At 55.8% G+C, this 17,524-nt stretch overlaps 1 protein-coding gene across 1 annotated transcript in view; it reads left to right on the plus strand.

Moving 5' to 3' along the window:
* Positions 1-17,524, plus strand: part of TMEM132C (transmembrane protein 132C) — a 114,622-nt gene that overhangs the window by 87,050 nt on the left and 10,048 nt on the right. The window lies entirely within an intron of this gene.

Consider the following 17,524-nt stretch of genomic DNA (forward strand, 5'->3'; position numbering starts at 1 on the left):
CATTATATTAAAAACATTATCATCTCAACATGTGATCGATATAAAAATCATGAACGCGCTGTTTCGTACTCGGTGGGGCCCAGTCGCTTCGAATCTACGGAGAGCGCGTGTTTGTTCCTTTTCCACGTCAGGGCTTCCTGGCCACCGTGGCGAGCGGCTTCCCCGTTGGACTGCTAAGATCCGAACCCGGGGCAGGATTTTGCAACGTCGGCACTATGCTGGTGTTTTGTGCCAGATAATTCTTTGTTAGGGGGCTGTCCTGTGAGACGGATTCCTGCCTCCTACCCCAATACATACATGCCTGTCACACGCCCTGAATGATGAAAACCAAAATTGTCTCCAGTCATTGCAAAATGTCCCCTGGTGGGCAAAATTTCTTCCACTGAGAACCGTGCTCTGTTTCTGGCTGCACAGTCACCCCACTTCCTTGTGGCCGAATCACCCCCACTTTGTTGGTGAGGCCAAGGTGGGGAGGAGTCTCTTGGTTGGAGCTGGAGCCCTCCCTGCCCTGGCCCCCATCATGTACCGGATCCCTGGTGGCCATTGGTTTTCATTACTGATCTGTGATGGGCACTGGGGAGGGCACCTGTCGGGATGAGCACTGGGTGTTATATGGAAACCAATCTGACAGTAAATTGTATTTAATGTTAAAAAAAAAAAAAAAGAGCCAGGACCTCGGGGACACCTGGGTGGCTCAGTCGGTTAAGCATCCGACTCTTGGTTTGGGCTCAGGTCATGATGCAATGACCATACAGAACCTGCTTGGGATTTTCTCTCTCTCTCTGCCTCTCCCTCGTTCGCACTGTCTCTGTCTCTCTCAAAAATAAATAAATTAAAAAAGTGTTTTTTAAAGAGCCGGGACCCCTGATGACTTTTCTAGATGGATAAGAAGGCCATCTGTCAGCCTGAAAAATCCCAGAACCAAGTTTTACCGCAGTTGTGGGTAGAATCATCCTTAGCTTCTCTTCTAGGAGTTTGTCATGGAGCCCATTGCCAATATTTCCAGAAACATAATCAGCGTCTTCAGAGAAACAAATGTATTCGAACCAGAAATTGCCCCTGGAATGAATTTGGAGCAGGCTGCCCCTGGCTGTTGACAAAGCCACGTGACATCCTGCACTCCAACTCAGTCCCCAGGACCCCGATTCGGCCGGTGGTTTGGGGTCTGGCGGGGTCGGCGATGCTCGCAGAGCTGGTCTGTCACGGCGCGGGGTTCCACGGAGAGGACACGGGGCAGGGGATGTGTAGTCAGTGTCTCCCCTGCAGCAGGTGTGTGCAGGGCTAGATTGGGACGGCCCTGAGTTCCGCAAAGGACTGGAGACTCTGAGATCCACGCCGCGCCTCCGACGAGCCAGCCTGCGCAGTTTGCGGGCAGAAGACGCGACTCCTGGTCAGGGACGTAGGGCATCCAGGGAGTTCGCGCCTTCCCGCACCAGATGCCTGAGCGCCTCTCCCCACAGGGTCATGCCACGGGCCATGCCGGGACACCTGCATACGTAGGCTGTAAGGAGCCCTGGGCTTAGGGGACCTGAGTCCTTTATAAAAGGCACATTATGGGCTGAACGTTGGTGTCCCCCCCAAATTCATACGTTGAACCCGTCATCCCCCACCCCCACCCATGTGATGGCGTGAGGAGGTAGCACCTTCGGGGGTGATCAGGTTTGGATGAGGTCATGAGGGTCGGGCCCCTGTGGTGGGATTGGTGTTCTCGGGAACAGAGGAAGCCACGGGAAGTCTCTCATAGACAGCGGCGTGGGGTCACAGCGAGAGGGCGGCTGTTGGGAAGCCAGGAGGAGGGCTGGGCCACAGAGCCGGTCCATGCTGGCACCTTGATGGGGGACGTCCAGCCTCCGGAACCGTGAGGCACAGAGTCTCCCGCGTGAGCCGCCCGGTCTGTGGGGTTCCGTCCGAGCAGGGCCAGGCGGACAGGGGCAGACAGCCCGCTCGCCTCCCCCGCCCTGGAGAGAGACGGCGTCCCTGTTCTGTTTTGCCACAAGCATGCCCGCCCTCTGCTCGACAAGGGAGCACCGGGGCTGGTCGCGAGACGAACATCCGTGACAAGACCATTCAGACAACGGCAGCCGAGGCTTTGTAGGGTGCCGGAAGTTCAAGGGTGCCGTGGGGAGTTTCTTCTAAAACGTTCTTGCTGTGCCTTTCCGGGCTCCACGGTCTTGGGCAGCTCACACGTTCCGTCCGCCTCCGGGTCTCCTTCGGAAAGTGGGGACAGTCACGGTGCGTGATTCAAAAGGCCGTTGTAAGGACTACCAGGTTTTATTAATCCAGTGAAGACTTGGCCACTAGGTCAAGTGGAAAGGACTGGACTCTGACCCCGGTTGGCTCGGGCAGTCCCCTCGATAGCCCCGTGCGGTCGGTCAGGGGCTGCAGACAGAGCACCTACAGGTATCATCTGTGTGGTGTGCAGAGTATGGCTTAAGAAAATCAGAATTTCCACCTATTTCAAGTGTGCAGCCCAACGATATTTAAGTAAACTTACTGGGTTGGGCAACCATCACTGTGACCCAGTTTTAGAATATTTTTGTCACCCCATTTACCGTTAATCCCATTCCCACCCGTAGCCCTGGGCAACCGCTAATCTACTTTCTGTCTCTACAGATTTGCCTTTTTTTGGACATTTCACATAAATGGAATCCTACAATATGTGGTCTCTTATTAAAACAGTTCGGTGATCATTTCTTACACGTCTCTTGACACATCTAGGTGTAGCCGCACGTACAGAGACAATTTTTTAAAAGATGGGATCATGTCAAAGGTTTTTTAGCCGCAGTTTTTTAACTGGCAAAGCTACACACACACACACACACACACACACACACACACACACACCTGCCAGCCAGCCTTCCTCCACGATGATGTGATCACACACGTAGCTCGAACACACAGATAAGGATTGAACACACAGAACACGTAGCATTCACACCGTTGTGTCTGCCCCCTTCTCGCGCCCTGCGATGCCTCCCGAGAGCCCCGGCTGGTGGGGGTTCGGGAACGGAGGCACCACAGGAGCCGAGGGGTCCGGTGTGCTGTGTGCTCAGCGTGTGGGTTTGCAGGCGTCAGACTGTGAGGGCGGGAGGCCGTGGGACATCCACGAGCGTCTGTGCGGGTTTCCTGGGCGGGGGAGGAAGACCAGTGTCCCGAGCGGGTCAGGGATTTGCTGTCGGGCAATAGCGGAGGAGACGGCGTGCCGTGGACAAGCCCCCCCGGCTCCCCGCACCCACGGAGTGCTTTTGCCCACATTCGTGCACGCGTCAGCACCTCCGGCATAAGGCCGTGTCCTGTAGCCGAGGGCAGGGCATAGGACGCTCTGCAGAGGCGTCTTGCTCGCGGTTCTCGAGGTGGCGGTCTCTTAATGGCGTGGTTGAATCACACGCTGGTGTCTAGGTCCCCTTCTGGTAAGAATGACAGGTGATGACGAGGCACACGGGGGGCGGGGCTGGAGAGGGCCCGGGGCGAGGGACGCTCTGGATGGAGCGGCGTCTGAAAAGGACACATCTGGGCCAATTGGCAGGGAGACAACAACTGTCAGTGCCCACTGTAACCCTGTCCCCCCACTTGCACCACGCCGTCCGCGTACCCCCTCATCCTTAGGACGAGACACCGGGGCACCCCACCCTGTGCCTCCTGAGTGACCCCCACCCCAGCCTGCTGCTGCCCCCCTGTGCCTTCCCCGGGGGCTCCTGGGGTCACAGGTGGCGAGGCCCCGCCCACAAGAGGCTGGCAATGCTGAGATTCCGGGCATCGTTAGCAAAAGTCCCTTTACTGGATTTCCAGGGCTGACCTCCAGGGCCCGGCCCGGCTGCTGGCCCTGATGCAGAGCTAAAGGGGATGCGTGTGGGCGGCCAGCTGCCCAGCTCTCCCGGTGACGAGTGCCTGTGATGGCTCCTGTACGTGCAGGACGACCCTGCTGGGGCGGAGGCCTCGGTTTCCCGTGGTTGCTGCTCCTGGGGGCCCGAAACGTCCTCTCTCTTGCATGTGCTGGTGGTTCCACGAGCTGAGTCCATGAGAAGCTGGGCTCTTAGCAGCAGCCCGAAGTCGTTGGTCTGCGAGGCCCTGGGGTGGCGCCCCTCGCCCAGGGGAACGTGGGCAGGGTTTCCGTGGGGGGAAGAGTGCTCCCCACCGTGCTCCTCGCACCCAAGGGCTCTGGGAGAAGCATCTTCAGCCCCAAGAGCCACTGGGTTCTGGGTGACAGCAAACCAAGGACCGCAAGGAAGTTTCTGGAACGCAGGGGCTCTTGCTGCCCACGTCCGCAGTGTGGGTCAGGTGCACGCCCGCTGCCGGCCTCTTCCTCCAGCTCTGGTTCTGTCCGCTGCAAAACCGCGAGACAGAGTTTTAACACACTTGTGCAGGCAGAGCGGGTGGATGGTGTGTTCATGGCAGCGTCTCCTGCATCCAGGGCAGACCCAGGGCCCCCCAGGGGACATGGGGCGACGTTCGGAGACCTTTGGGATGGTAGTGACTCAGACAGAGGGGCTACTGGAGTCTGGTGGCTGAAGTCCAAGGGTGCTGCGAAGGGTCCAGATCCCAAAGAATCATCCGGGCCCCGATGTCAATGGCCCTGGACCATCCAGGACCTCCGGGTTTTACCATCAGATGTTGGTTTTCTTCTAAGAGAAGCAGGATGCTGCAGGATACCCTGATTTGGATTTCAGAGAGATCTCTCCGGCAACGCTGGGGTCAACGCTATGATAAGTTCATTTTACAGATAAGGAGGCTGAGGCCCAGAGAGGCCAAGCAACTTGCCCAAGGCCACACAGCCAGAAGACGGCAGATCCAAGATTGCAGCGCAGGTCTGCCTGATCCCCGGCCCCGCGCACATGGTCTGAGGCGTGTCTCCCAGCCAGATGTGAAGATTTGCCTCAAGCTGCACGGTAAATCAAGTAAAGTGGAATTGGCAGCTGCCCAGCTGTGCGGGTGACACGTGGCCAGCGTCTCCTGCTGGACGGCACCCATACAGGACGTTCCCAACGTCACACCGACCCGGAGCCTTCGACTGGTAGGAGCCGTGCCGTGCGCTCACTCCTACGAGGGCGTGATGGACAGAAGTAGGTGCCCGGGACCGGCCGGCGGAGGTCAGGTGGCTCCGAGCCTCCGTCTGACGCTGCAAAGAAGAGCCTGTTCTAATAAAAGACGTTTGCGAAAGATAAGGTCGTTTATTTGCGAGTTAGATTTTAGTGGAGTCCAGGGAGGCTCCGTCCGCATTTGCCTAACGAGCCACAGGGGCTTCAAAGCACCAGGAATCCCGCAGCTGGGAGGGAGCGGCCTTTGCATGGATGAGACGTTTCTGGCCAGCTCCGTGAAGCGTGGGGGACACAAGTCCGGGTCGGAGCCACGTGGCTGGCTTGCCTCGGGAGGGTCGGGTCTGGGTAGCAGCTCTCCCGTGCCGGCTTCCTCTGCCACGTACGAAACGTCCTCTCCCTCTGTGGCCTCTCTGCTGAAATCAGTCTGAAAACAGGGATTTGGTCTCAGGCAGCACTGAAGCCTGCCCAGTGGTCCATCATGACTTCATCAAGGGCGATGTGCTTGTTGAGTGACTCAGACTCTCAAATTGGCTTCGTAAGTCAGGGGAGAAACTGTCTCGTGCACGGAGGTTCAGGGGCAGATGCCGGTCTCTGCATCTCTGAGCTCTGTCTCGGCTTGTGCAGGTGTCCTTCTGAGCCCCCATATGGCGGGCCCCGGAGCCCGGAGGTCCTCAGCCTCCCAGGTTCAAGTGCAGCGGAGATCGGCTGCTACCTCGGCTCGGTCAAAAATCCAGCGACTTCCTGTCACTGAGGTCGAGACCTACCCAAGCACAGGGACCGAGCGTGTGGATCAGCGGAGGCTCCCCTGAGAACATTTTTGAAACTCTTGCCGAAAATGAAATGAGTAGATGTCGGGGCAGCAAAAAGAACGGACGTCCCCGGTGTGTGAGCTGGAACCTAGGTTACTCCTATTTGCTCCCTCTTCCTCCCATGAAGCGCTGCCCTTAGAGGATTAATAATGTCGGGCAGTGTCAGCCCATGACCGTCGTGCCTTTTTAGTGGTGCCTCATCGTGTCCTCCTTGCTGGGATGCGGTGGAAAGATGCGGTGTGTGCCCATGGGTGATGCCCGGCACGGCTCTGCCCCTCGTATCCGACACCATGATTTTCGTTCACAGACAACATCACCCAAACTGAATTAAGCCGAAAAGGGAAATTGTTGGCTCCTCTATCCGAACAGGAAGAGATCCCTGGCTTCAGGAGTGGCTGGATCCAGGGGCTCAGCATTTTTACGTCTCTGTCTCTTGCCTCGGTATCCTTTGTGCCGGCTGAATGCTTGGACAAGTTGTTCTAGGTCAGGATGGCTGCAAATGGCTACAAAACCCTGTTTTCACATGTAGAATTTCAGCAGAAATGAGCAAATGCCTTTGGCCCAGCCTGAAAAGCTCCTGAGATCACCTCTGTCTGCACCAGCTTAGCTCATGTGCTCAACCCTGCAGCCAGGAGCCGGGACCAGAAGGATGTAAGGCTCTGCTTGGATTAGGACGTGGTCGCATGACCCTCCTCTTGAGGCTGGAGGCGGGGCTTCATCCAAACCTCCAGATGGGACCAGCAGGAGGGGACCATCCCCTAATGAAACAGGGGCTGAGGACAAGGACAGGTGCCTAGAGAGGGTTCCCTCCCCTCCCATCCCCTTACTCCTCGCCATCCAACCTTTCCGTGCCCCGGGACCGTCCTTCCATTTCTTAATTTGGCCAGGGTTAGAAAAAAGGGCCTTTCCAGCCCGGCCCAGGGGTGGTTTTGCCTCCCTAATTTTTCTTGGTGACATCAGCCAAAGCACTGACCTACCCTGACGGAGCCAGAGAACAAGAGGGGGCAGTGGAGTCTGAATTCTCTGGAATCTTCCGGCAGACCTGTGCGCCGAGCTCTCCCAGGGGGACACGGCCCTGCCTTTGCCTGTGAAAGCCCCTGGATAATCGTCCAGGAAATGGACACTTGGTGTGCAGAAGGCTTAAACGAGCTGATCCCGACTCAGAAGAGGAAATGAGGACCGGATGAAAACACCCGGCAGGTGAATACAGCAGACTCGCTTGAAACTCGGACACACTGGCTTCATCTGGCCCCCGAGCTCCCAGAGGGGACACAGGTGTGGTCACGGCCACCCCTCCCCGGATTCCCCACCCATCGTGTGGCTGGATGGTTTCCATCCTGGCTGCCTGGGTCCCCCCCGTGATTAAACCCTCTGCTCCTCCCTCCCAGTGACAGAGGTGACAGCACGGAGTTCAGGCGACGGCTGCTGCTTCCGTTTCCGTTCCCCGGGCAGCTCCTCCAGGCCTGGGGGCTCGAAGAGAAGCCATGTGGCCCTCCTGTCATCACAAGACTGCTCCGCGCCTCGGGTCCCGCATCCCAGGATTTTCGGGTCCCGGGTGACATCACCATCTGCCCAACCCTCCACAGATTCCCCGTTCGCTAAGAGGATAGAGACTAAATTAAACCTTCTCGGTACACACGGGTCCACACGTGTGATGGGAACTGTGTCCGAGGCAGGTGCAGTGTTTAGCTGGACCACGGCGATCTCTTCACGGCGCGTACAAATATCAGAACGTCAAGGCGTCCGTCTCAAATACCTAGGACTTTGATGCGGCCAAAATCCCTCAGTAGCATCTCAAAGAAAATCAAAGAAGGCTTCTTCCTTCAGGAAACACTATGTTAGTCCTAATGTGCCAGGGTGACAAACATTCAGCTCTGCTCTTAAAATCACACGAGTTAGGGGCGCCTGGGGGCTCAGTTGGTTAAGCCGCCGACTCTTGATTTCAGCTCAGGTCATGATCTCACAGTCCGTGGGTTCGAGCCCCGAGTCGGGCTCTGTGCTTACAGCTCAGAACCTGGATCCTGCTTCGGATTCTGTGTCTGCCTCTCTCTCTGCCCCTCCCCCATGTTCTCTCTCTCTCTCTCTCTCTCTCTCTCTCAAATAAACACTGAAAACATCTAAAATCACACGAGTTATTGTGCATGAGTATGTGAGAGCGACTTCTCAAAAGACAAGGAAAGGAATCGAGTGTACTAAGTCTCCTGCCTGTGAGCGCCTTGGAACGGAGACCTCACGGAGGGGGGACCATGTCATCTCAGACCTCAGGAAATGTCTTTATAGCTATTGTTCTTTTTAATTCAAGAGTGGAAGAGTTAAGGTAACTTTTCACCCATTACGTTGGCAAAGATCATCAAAAAACAGAAAAGAGGAGCCTTTGTGGAGCCAGACAACTGCTTTCACATGCAAATCCGAGTGCTACTGGCTGTGTGACCTTGGACAAGCGGCTCAGCCTCTCTGTGCCCCAGGCTCCTCACCTGTAAGGTGGCTTGTGTGGGGACAAAAGCACACGTGCCTTCGGAGCAGAATCTGGCATACAGAAGGCACTTAATACGTGCTAGCTCTTCTCATCGGCCCTCTCCTCCTGGGACCTTCTTCCCCCAGGTGTCCAGGGCTTCCACCTTCCGCCAGGCAGGACTCTGTCTGAACGTCACCTCCCGAGAGGTCTTCCTGTGCGTGTTCTCCGTCCTTAGCGGGTCCTTAGGTCATCATGCTCTCGGTGTGCGTCACCTGCGGTTAGTTCTTTGTTTGCTTGTTCTCATCTGTGGCCATAACGTGTGCACGAAATGTAACTTCCGGAGAGGGGTCTCTTGCCTCCCTCTTCCCGTGTCCAGCACCTGCGAACGTGCCTGGAGCAGAGCAGGGGCACGGGAGGAGTGCGGGGTCCCCTTCGCTCCCTGAGCCCGGGTGCCCTGGCCCGCGTCCCGGCCGGCCCCCCCCCCCCCCCGGTGTCTCTTCCCGGCCTCCCTTCCCAGCCTCCCATCCTAGCCTCCTTCCCCAACCTCCCTTCTCGGCCTCCCTTCCCAGCCCCTTCTCCTGGCTTCCCTTCCTACCCTCCCCCTCTGGCCTCCTTTCCAAGCCTCCCCTCTCTGTCTCCCTTCCCAGCTTCCTTTTCTGGCCTCCCCTCCCAACCTCCCTTCCCAATTTCCCTTCCCAGCCTCCCCTCCTGGCCGCCTTCTCCGCCTCCCCGCCCGGCCTCCCCCACCCCGGCCAGGCCTGGCCCAGCATAGCCACCTGCACGGACACGGGATTCCTGAGCCAAGACCGTGTGCCGTTTCCATGTCTTGGCAGCTCTCCGCCCTGTCGGCTGGGCGAAGTGCGGTTTATCGCTGCACGGATTTCTGCGGCCGTGGGAATCCCGTTTGGCAACCACAGCAAGGGGCAGGAAGGGGAAGGAAGGGAGGTGTGCAGGCCTCGCCTCAGAAATGCTGGCCAGCGCCAGCCCCTGCCGGTCCCCTGTCCTCGTCTTCCTGAAATGTGCCGCTTCGGGCGGTGGCGGGGAGGGGCGACTGCGCCCCGATGCCAGATGGGCGGCAAGGTGTGTGGGAGAGCGGACACGGGGAAAGCAGAGGGGCCCTAATCCCCAAGGCTGGGTGCAGGCAACACCTCCACTCCAGGAAGAGAGGCGCTCCATGGAGGCTTCTGGAAACCACTGCGCCCTTCCTAAACCTGGAAGCAGGGCTCCCCCAGTCTTCTCCTCACAGCCCTTCAGCAGCCTCTCGGCTGCCTGGGGGTGAGACCCAAAAGGATAGGACGGGCTGCCGGGAGCGGGGACAAGACAGGACGGAACATGGAAGTCCCCGAGAGTTCCAGGCAGGTGCAGCGGCACCCGAGCTCTCCACAGAACAACTCGGGCCGCTGTGCTGTGTAACCGATGACCCCGGCATTCACCTGTTAAAGGAGTGACCCCTATTCTCGCTCACGCGTTTACAGGTCATCTGGTGGTCTGCGGGCTCAACTGGGCGGCCCCTCCCTGCGGCGGAGGGGGGGGGGGCTAGCATGGGCCCCATGGGGCTCGTTCCAGATGAGGTGCACATCTGAGGTAGCAGCTACGTCTGGGGAAGCGCCTCGTGGCAAAGTGCACAAAGACTGCCCGAAACACGCGGCAGCTCTAAGGCCTGGGCTGGGACCGGTCGACTGTCACTTCTGCTCACATGCTCCTGGCCAAAGCTAGTCACGTGGCCGGGTCCACCATCAGCGGGAAGGGGAATCCACGCACAGTAGGAAAGACGGAAGAATCAAGACCGAACAGCCTCATCACCACCGAGCCGGTGGGCATCGGGATTGAGAGCAGAGCTCCGGGGTCTGCCTGGCTCCCGGACTACCTGCTGTGTGGTGTTGGGCGAGTTGCATCACCTCTCTGTGCCTTCCTTTCCTCACTTGCAGTATGGATATGATTAAGAAGATAGAGTAGCTCCCTCGTGTGTTCAGAGCAAGGCTTCAGTGAGATCATCCATGTGAGCCTGTACTGAGTGAGCTTAGCGTAAGAGCTTAGCGTAAGCGCTCAGCAAATGCTGGCCGCAGAGCAAACGCTGTGACAGAGCACGCAATTACCAGTGAAAGCCCACCTCCTTGTGTGCACCTGTGTGTGCACCTGTGCGTGTGTGCACCTGTGCGTGTGTGCATCTGGGTGTGTTCCTGGGTGTGCGTGCACCTATGTGTGCACCTGTGCGTGTGTGCACCTGTGCATGCGCCTGTGTGTTTTCCTGTACGTGTGTGCACCTGTGTGTTCCTGTGTGTGTGCACCTGTGTGTGTTCCTGTGCGTGTGTGCACCTGTGTGTGTTCCTGTGTGTGCATGCACCTGTGTGTGTTCCTGTGTATGTGTGCACCTGTGTGTGTGCACCTGGGTGTGTTCCTGTGCGTGTGTGCACCTGTGCATGTGTGCACCTGGGTGTGTTCCTGGGTGTGACTGCACCTATGTGTGCACCTGTGCATGCACCTGTGTGTTTTCCTTTACGTGCATGTACCTGTGTGTGTTCCTGTACGTGTGTGCACCTGTGTGTTCCTGTGTGTGTGTGCACCTGTGTGTTCCTGTGTGTGTGTGTGCACCTGTGCATGTGTGCACCTGTGCGTGTGTGCACCTGGGTGTGTTCCTGGGTGTGACTGTACCTATGTGTGCACCTGTGCGTGTGTGCACCTGTGCGTGTACCTGTGTGTTCCTGTGCGTGTGTGCACCTGTGTGTGTTCCTGTGTGTGTGTGCACCTGTGCGTGTACCTGTGTGTGTTCCTGTACGTGCGTGTACCTGTGTGTGTTCCTGTGTATGTGTGCACCTGTGTGTACACCTGTGTGTTCCTGTGCGTGTGTGCACCTGTGCATGCACCTGTGTGTTTTCCTGTACATGCGTGTACATGTGTGTGTTCCTGTGCGTGCATGTTCCTGTGCGTGTGTGCACCTGTGTGTGTGTGCATCTGTGTGGCACCTATGTGTGTTCCTGTGCATGCGTGCACCTGTGCATGTGTGCATCTGTGTGTGCATGTGTATGTGCACCTGCGTGTATGCCTGTGTGTGTGTGCACCTATGTGTGCACCTCTGTGTGTGTGCACCTGTGTGTGTGCCTGTGTGCAGTGGAGGGGTGGGGGGAGCTGGCAACCCTGAGTGGCCGCTGGGGTAGGGAGTGTGTGGTGAGCCCCATACCTGAGCACCAGGTACTATTTTAGGCACTAGGGATACTACCCTGAACAAAATAGTCAGAAAGCTTTGTCATCCTAGAGTTTGTGTTCTAGGGAGAGAGGACAAGTAATAACCACAATAAATAGGTAAAACATCTGGTGTAAGGGAAGGCAATAAATGATAAAAGAGAAAAATAAAGCAAGGAAGGGGCTTGGGGGAGTTGCAATCCGAAGTACAAATGTCAGAGAAACAGGGTGTGTGCGTCCGGGAAGTTTGCGTCTGAGTAAGGCAGTGCCTCTCCACTCAGCGCTGCTGACGCTTGGGGTCTGCTGATCCTTTGTTGGGGGCCATCCTGTGCGGTACGGTATGTCGAGCAGCACCGCTGGCTTCAACCATTAGAGGCCAAGTGCACACCTTCCAGCTGGGACAAGCCCTCCCCTGGTTGTGACAACCAGAAAGATCCCCAGGGACCGTCAGATGTCCCCTGGGGGATCCGCTGGCCCCTAGCTGAGAACCACTAGGCTGATGGGGTGTGGAAGGGCCAGCCGGGGCGCAGGAAACAAACAAAGATGCACGGACAGTGCGTGGGACGGATGGCAGGGGTGCATCAGGGAAGGGCCTGTACCTCTCTAAGGATTTGTCCAGAGTTAAAAGGGTTCTGTGATTCACACTCAGTTGTACGTGTGAGCCCCACATGAAGACAGTAACTTCCAAGTGGAGAAGAGCTCTCTGTGTTGGAAATGCCTGCTGGTCTCTTCAGATCCCTCTAACCTCTCCTCCTGCTCCGGGAGGCCAGCCTCTGTGGGGTCTGTACCAGGCCCCCGGTTCCCCGCGCACTGGGGCAGAGGGAGGCTCCAGCCGACAGGGGTGGAGCAGGGAGAGCGGTCTGTACTCTCATCCCTCTGGGCCCCTTCCAGCAAGCTTACAGGCTGACCACGGCTGCCTCGTCCACCAAGGTCCCCGCTCCCGGAGGCAGGCGCCTCTGATGGGGCAGTGCCCATGCTGTGCTCTGACACCTACTCCTCCCCTGGCCTTTCCGGTGGTGGCCACATGCACCAGTGTCCTGGGGCTGCCGTGGCAAATGACCACGGCTGGGGTGCCGAGAGCAATACTGTTCTCCCACAGTCCTGGAGGCCGGAAGGCTGAAAGCAGGGTGTGGGCAGGGCCCCGCTCCCTCTGAGGGGCCCGGGGGTCCGGGTCTCCCAGCTCCCCGGTGGCTGTGGTCCTAGCTGCTCCTCGGCTCGTGGCCGCATCTCTCCGCGTCTCCCTGTGTCCCCACGTCACCTCCGAGTGCTTGCGTCCGCAGACTCCAGTCCTCCGTGGCCCACGCCCCAAGTTGGTAATGACCTCATTTCAGATGACATCTGCAGAGACCCTATTTCCAAACCAGGTTCATTCTGAGGTCCCGAGTGGGCGCGGATTTTGGAGGGTGCTCCTGAACCCCCTCCATCCCTGTATCTCGCCTGCTGCACCATCACCTGCTGGTCTCCTGGAGTCCAGTCTACACCTTTGTAAGGAGTCCCCTTGTCATGCTGTCCTCTGGGCTGCGTGTAGCATCCGTTCCCTGCCCGGGTTTGGACCCATCCAGCCCATGCAGGCAGGTTCACTGGGGACGGGCCAAGAGACTAAGGGCTGGGCCGCTCGTGAAGAGTATGTAGACGTGATCCCTCTCAGGCTCACTGGCCGGTGGCCTCTCAGCCCCTTCCTGTCCCTGCCCACCCACCAGCAGGAACGGAGATGACCCAAGACCCACAGGGCACGAAGGGTGACTTCCAAGGCCGCAATCTTGGGATGCCGCCCGCGAAGGCAACACAGTCAAAGCCGTCTGCCGAATCCTGCAGCCTCCGTGCTCGCAGACCCTAGCCTTCACGCCACCGCCCCACCGCGGCCAAGCCACAACCTCGGCGAGCCCCCGCTTTCTCATCTACAAAATGGGATCACGACTGCTGCCCGTAGCTCCAGAAGGGACCCACGTGAGGAAAGCACGTCGCAGATGTAAAACAAGGCATAGCTACTGCACAAGACCGTGCAGTATTTTATGTGAACACAGCAAAGTATACACGTATACTCAGGGAATGTACTCCCTTACACGTATAGGGAATGTAAATCTGATTTTTTTGTATCTGTGCTTAATTTCTGTGTCCAGCCCCCAGGCTCCTAAACGGAAAAAAAAAACCCACAACACTATGCCAGGAGTTTAATTTCTAAACATATTAAGTTTGAGATGCTAATTAGAGATCCAAATGGAGATGTTGAATAAGCCATTGGGTCCTGCAGGCAGGATGCTGGGAGTCGTTAGCACCTAGGTGGTTTAACTACATTATTACAGTAATGAAAGGAAGGTGTTCTAGACTGGATGTCTGGGTCCCCCCACTCCAGTTCCTAGGTTGAGACCCTAACCTGCAATGTGATGGTATGACAACGTGGGACTTTAGGGAGGGGACTGAGTCATGAGAGTGGAGCCCTCGTGGATGGAATTCGTGACCTTACACGAGAGACCCCGGAGCCCTCTCTCACCCCTTCCGCCACGTGAGCACACGGCGATGAGACAGGACCGATTCTCACCAGACACATCCTCTGGGGCTTCCAGCCTCCAGAAGTGTGAGAAGCTGTGTCTGTTCTTGACCCCCAGCCCATGGTATTCCCTTACCGCAGCCCAAATGGACCAAGACAGGAGATAGAAGATGCCGTGGAAATGGAAGAAGGCCAATCGCACTATTTGAAGGAGTGAGTCTCCATGCGTGGTCCCCAGATTTGGAACGTCAGCATCACCCAGGACCTTGATAGAGACGCAGAGGTGGGGGCCCCACCGGGATGTGAGACTCTGGGGGTGGGTCCAACAGTCTGTGTGTTGACCCACCCTCTTGACGCTCAAGTTTGAGAACCTGCTTGGCTACTTTCTCAGACAACAGTCGCGTTGGACGCCAATGTGACCAGCAGATGGCTTTACTCTCCCCGTGGAAAGTGGTCCCCAAGTGGCTCCCAACGGAAAGGTGGCGTCACCGGGAAGTTGCCAAGGCCCAAATGACAACAGAAGATGCCAACTGACCATGTGCTGCTCAACCAGACCCATGCTGGCCCCTCCGGGTGCCAAGAGCAGACATCAGTGGCCGGTTCAGTGGCCATGATGTGTTCAAACTGGATACTTTAAAGGTCAGAGGGAGCAGAGGCCAGCGGGCAGCTTTCTCAGCGGGAGGCCCATCCACCATGAAAGATGAAAAAGAGTGTCAAACGAAGCCAAGGGACTGAAAAGATTCCTTTGGGTTTTCGGTTCCTTTTTTTTTTTTTTTTGGCAGCTAAGCTGGCTCATTTTGCGATATTGTGGTTCTCACTTGTAGCCACTTAGGAGATGATGAATGCATCCCGAGACTTCCCCAGACATTTATGACACCTGCAGGATTAGCAGTGACAATGGCTCTATCATGCACCGCGACTCGATACCCTTGGCGTTCCTCTTAATTATTTATATATTCTGGAGCAGCCGCGTTCCCTCCCACCAGAGCTCAGGAAGGTAATAAATGAGGAAAGTCAATGGTCTGTAAATTACAACATTGATTAAAGAAGTGATTACTGATATAACTCTTGCTTGGCTATTATGCTAATGGCTGCCCGGATCCAGGACGGTGTTTCCATGCTAATGGCGAGTCTGGGATGGCAACTGAAATTGGTTTCCACCCTTAATCAGTAGGTAAACATTTTTAAACCACTCTTGACCATGAGTGAGAAGACCCATCCGTGTGTTTCCTTCCCAGCTGCTCCTGCCACTGTCCCCAGCAGATGGAGGAAACTCTCTCAGCCCAGCCCTCACCAGCTGCCCTTCCAAACAGAAGTGAGAGCTGGGGATGAAAATGGGGCCCAGGGTAGCCATCCGTAGTTCCCAGAGGCTGGGGAAAGACGGGTGATCGTGCAAGTTCATTGCTCAGCAGCGATGTGATTTAACTGGGTCCACAGACCACCACCACCCGCCCCCGCCGAAGGAGACGCTGCTTTTTCTAGAGTGCACAGTCCCGACAGGAGACAGATAAGCAAATTGGCAATTACAGCTTAGTATGTTAAGTGCTATGTGAGGAGTCCATGTGTGACTTCATTAACTCTGGAATGTTATGCAAAACTGTAGGTATATGCATTTCCATGGCAAGAGTGAGCTTGACTTGTGTTCTCAAAGGAGTCAGTGACCCCAAAAAAGTTAGGAAACACTGCTTGAGACCTTTCTGGAAGCTTTCAAGTAAACTTCTTGTGTTTCCACTGCTTTTGGCTCCATTGTGTCTCATTCTCCGACCACATCTCCCCTCACCCTAAGATCCTTCTTTGGTTGTCTTGAAGCAGGCATCCCCATGAAGAAAGGGTTCAGTTCATTCATCCACCCAGCTTTCCATCAACCCATCCGTCTATCCATCCACCTGAATATATGTATACGCACACACACACACACACACACACACACACACATCCATTCATCCACCCACCTATCCATCCATCCATCCATTCATAATTCATCCATACATTTATCCACCCACCTATCCATCCATCCATCCATCCATCCATTCATAATTCATCCATCCATTCATCCACCCACCTATCCATCCATCCATCCATCCATCCATTCATAATTCATCCATCCATTCATCCACCCACCTATCCATCCATCCATCCATCCATAATTCATCCATACATTCATCCATCCATCCATCCATCCATAATTCATCCATACATTCATCCACCCACCTATCCATCCATCTATCCATCCATCCATTCATAATTCATCCATCCATTCATCCACCCACCTATCCATCCACTCACCCATCCATCCATTCATACACCAACCAAATGCACATACATACATTGGTCCTTTCAGTGTCCACTCTGCCAAGTTCCTGCTTCTTGAGCATCTGGTGTGAAGAACCAAGACATCAAAGATTTAAAAAAGATGTACTTCTTTCCTTCAAGTATCTCACGGTTTGGTGGTTGATCTGGACACGTGGGGCCAGTATAAATCATATCTTATAAACTTGAATATGCAAGACAGCCATGTCATTTCTTAAAAACCCAACTTGATTTCTGTTCTCAATTTTCAGTTCATTAAGGCTACAGAACATAGTCCCAGACTAATTTCCCGGAGATGTGACTGTTATTGCCCAGGTCTTGAGAGAGGGGGCTTCTAGTCTTCACGTGTCCTGCTTACAGTCCCTAGGGGCATCCAATGTCAGAGTTACCTAGGATACGGTCCCTCCCCTGTCCATGGCACTTCTCCAGCCCACTTCCAGGGAGCACCACAGGCATCTCCCTGCTGTTTCTTCCCCGCCCCCCACCCCCGAGCGTCCATGGGGCTGTATATAGATTCATCTCCCTAAGGGTTTAGACTTTGGAACACACTGCCTTAATGCTTGCAGACTTTTATTTTATTTTCTATGTGTTTGTTTTGCTTTGTGCTCTATCTTGTCTCTCTCCTGAGGCAATGATGTGGTAGGAACTGGAAAAGCAAGGGAAGGACTACATGAGGAGGGAACATACCTTGAAATGGCAATGCTGCCATTCACAGGATAAGCAATTATAATACAAATGCATAAACCATCCCAGGAGGTCGGGGAGGTGCCTGGCCAGGCCAGTAGGGAAGGAAGGGCGGGCCAAGGAAGCCCCACATGCAAAGGCCCTGGGGTCTCGGAGACTGTTGGGGCTGTGATCAGGGGGAGAGTGAGTCAGGCTGGAGAGGAAGGCAGTACAAACCCTGCAGCTCTGGGGGGCTGGTTGGGGTGACATGTGGGTATGGCTCATTTTATGAGCAGACATCACCTCTGGGCCCCACTCAGAGTTCGGTCTCAACTGCGGATCTGTGCAGGTTCCAGCTCACGTGGGGGTGGTACCACCTTCCACCTCGAGCTCCTACTGTTTTCTATCCCGGGGCCTTCTCAGACGCCATGCACCTGTGTCTCAGCCTGGACGTGCAGGGCAGTTAACACACGGGCAGTGAGAGAGAGGAGCTGGGAGATAACGTTCCTGCCTCTTATCCTTCAGGTGGGCAATTTTGTAGGCTTACGTGAGGTTCCAGAGAAACTGATCCACAGCAAAAAAA

This window comes from Herpailurus yagouaroundi, unplaced genomic scaffold (genome assembly GCF_014898765.1).
Source record: "Herpailurus yagouaroundi ecotype Mexico unplaced genomic scaffold, PumYag 191, whole genome shotgun sequence".
NCBI lineage: Eukaryota > Metazoa > Chordata > Mammalia > Carnivora > Felidae > Herpailurus > Herpailurus yagouaroundi.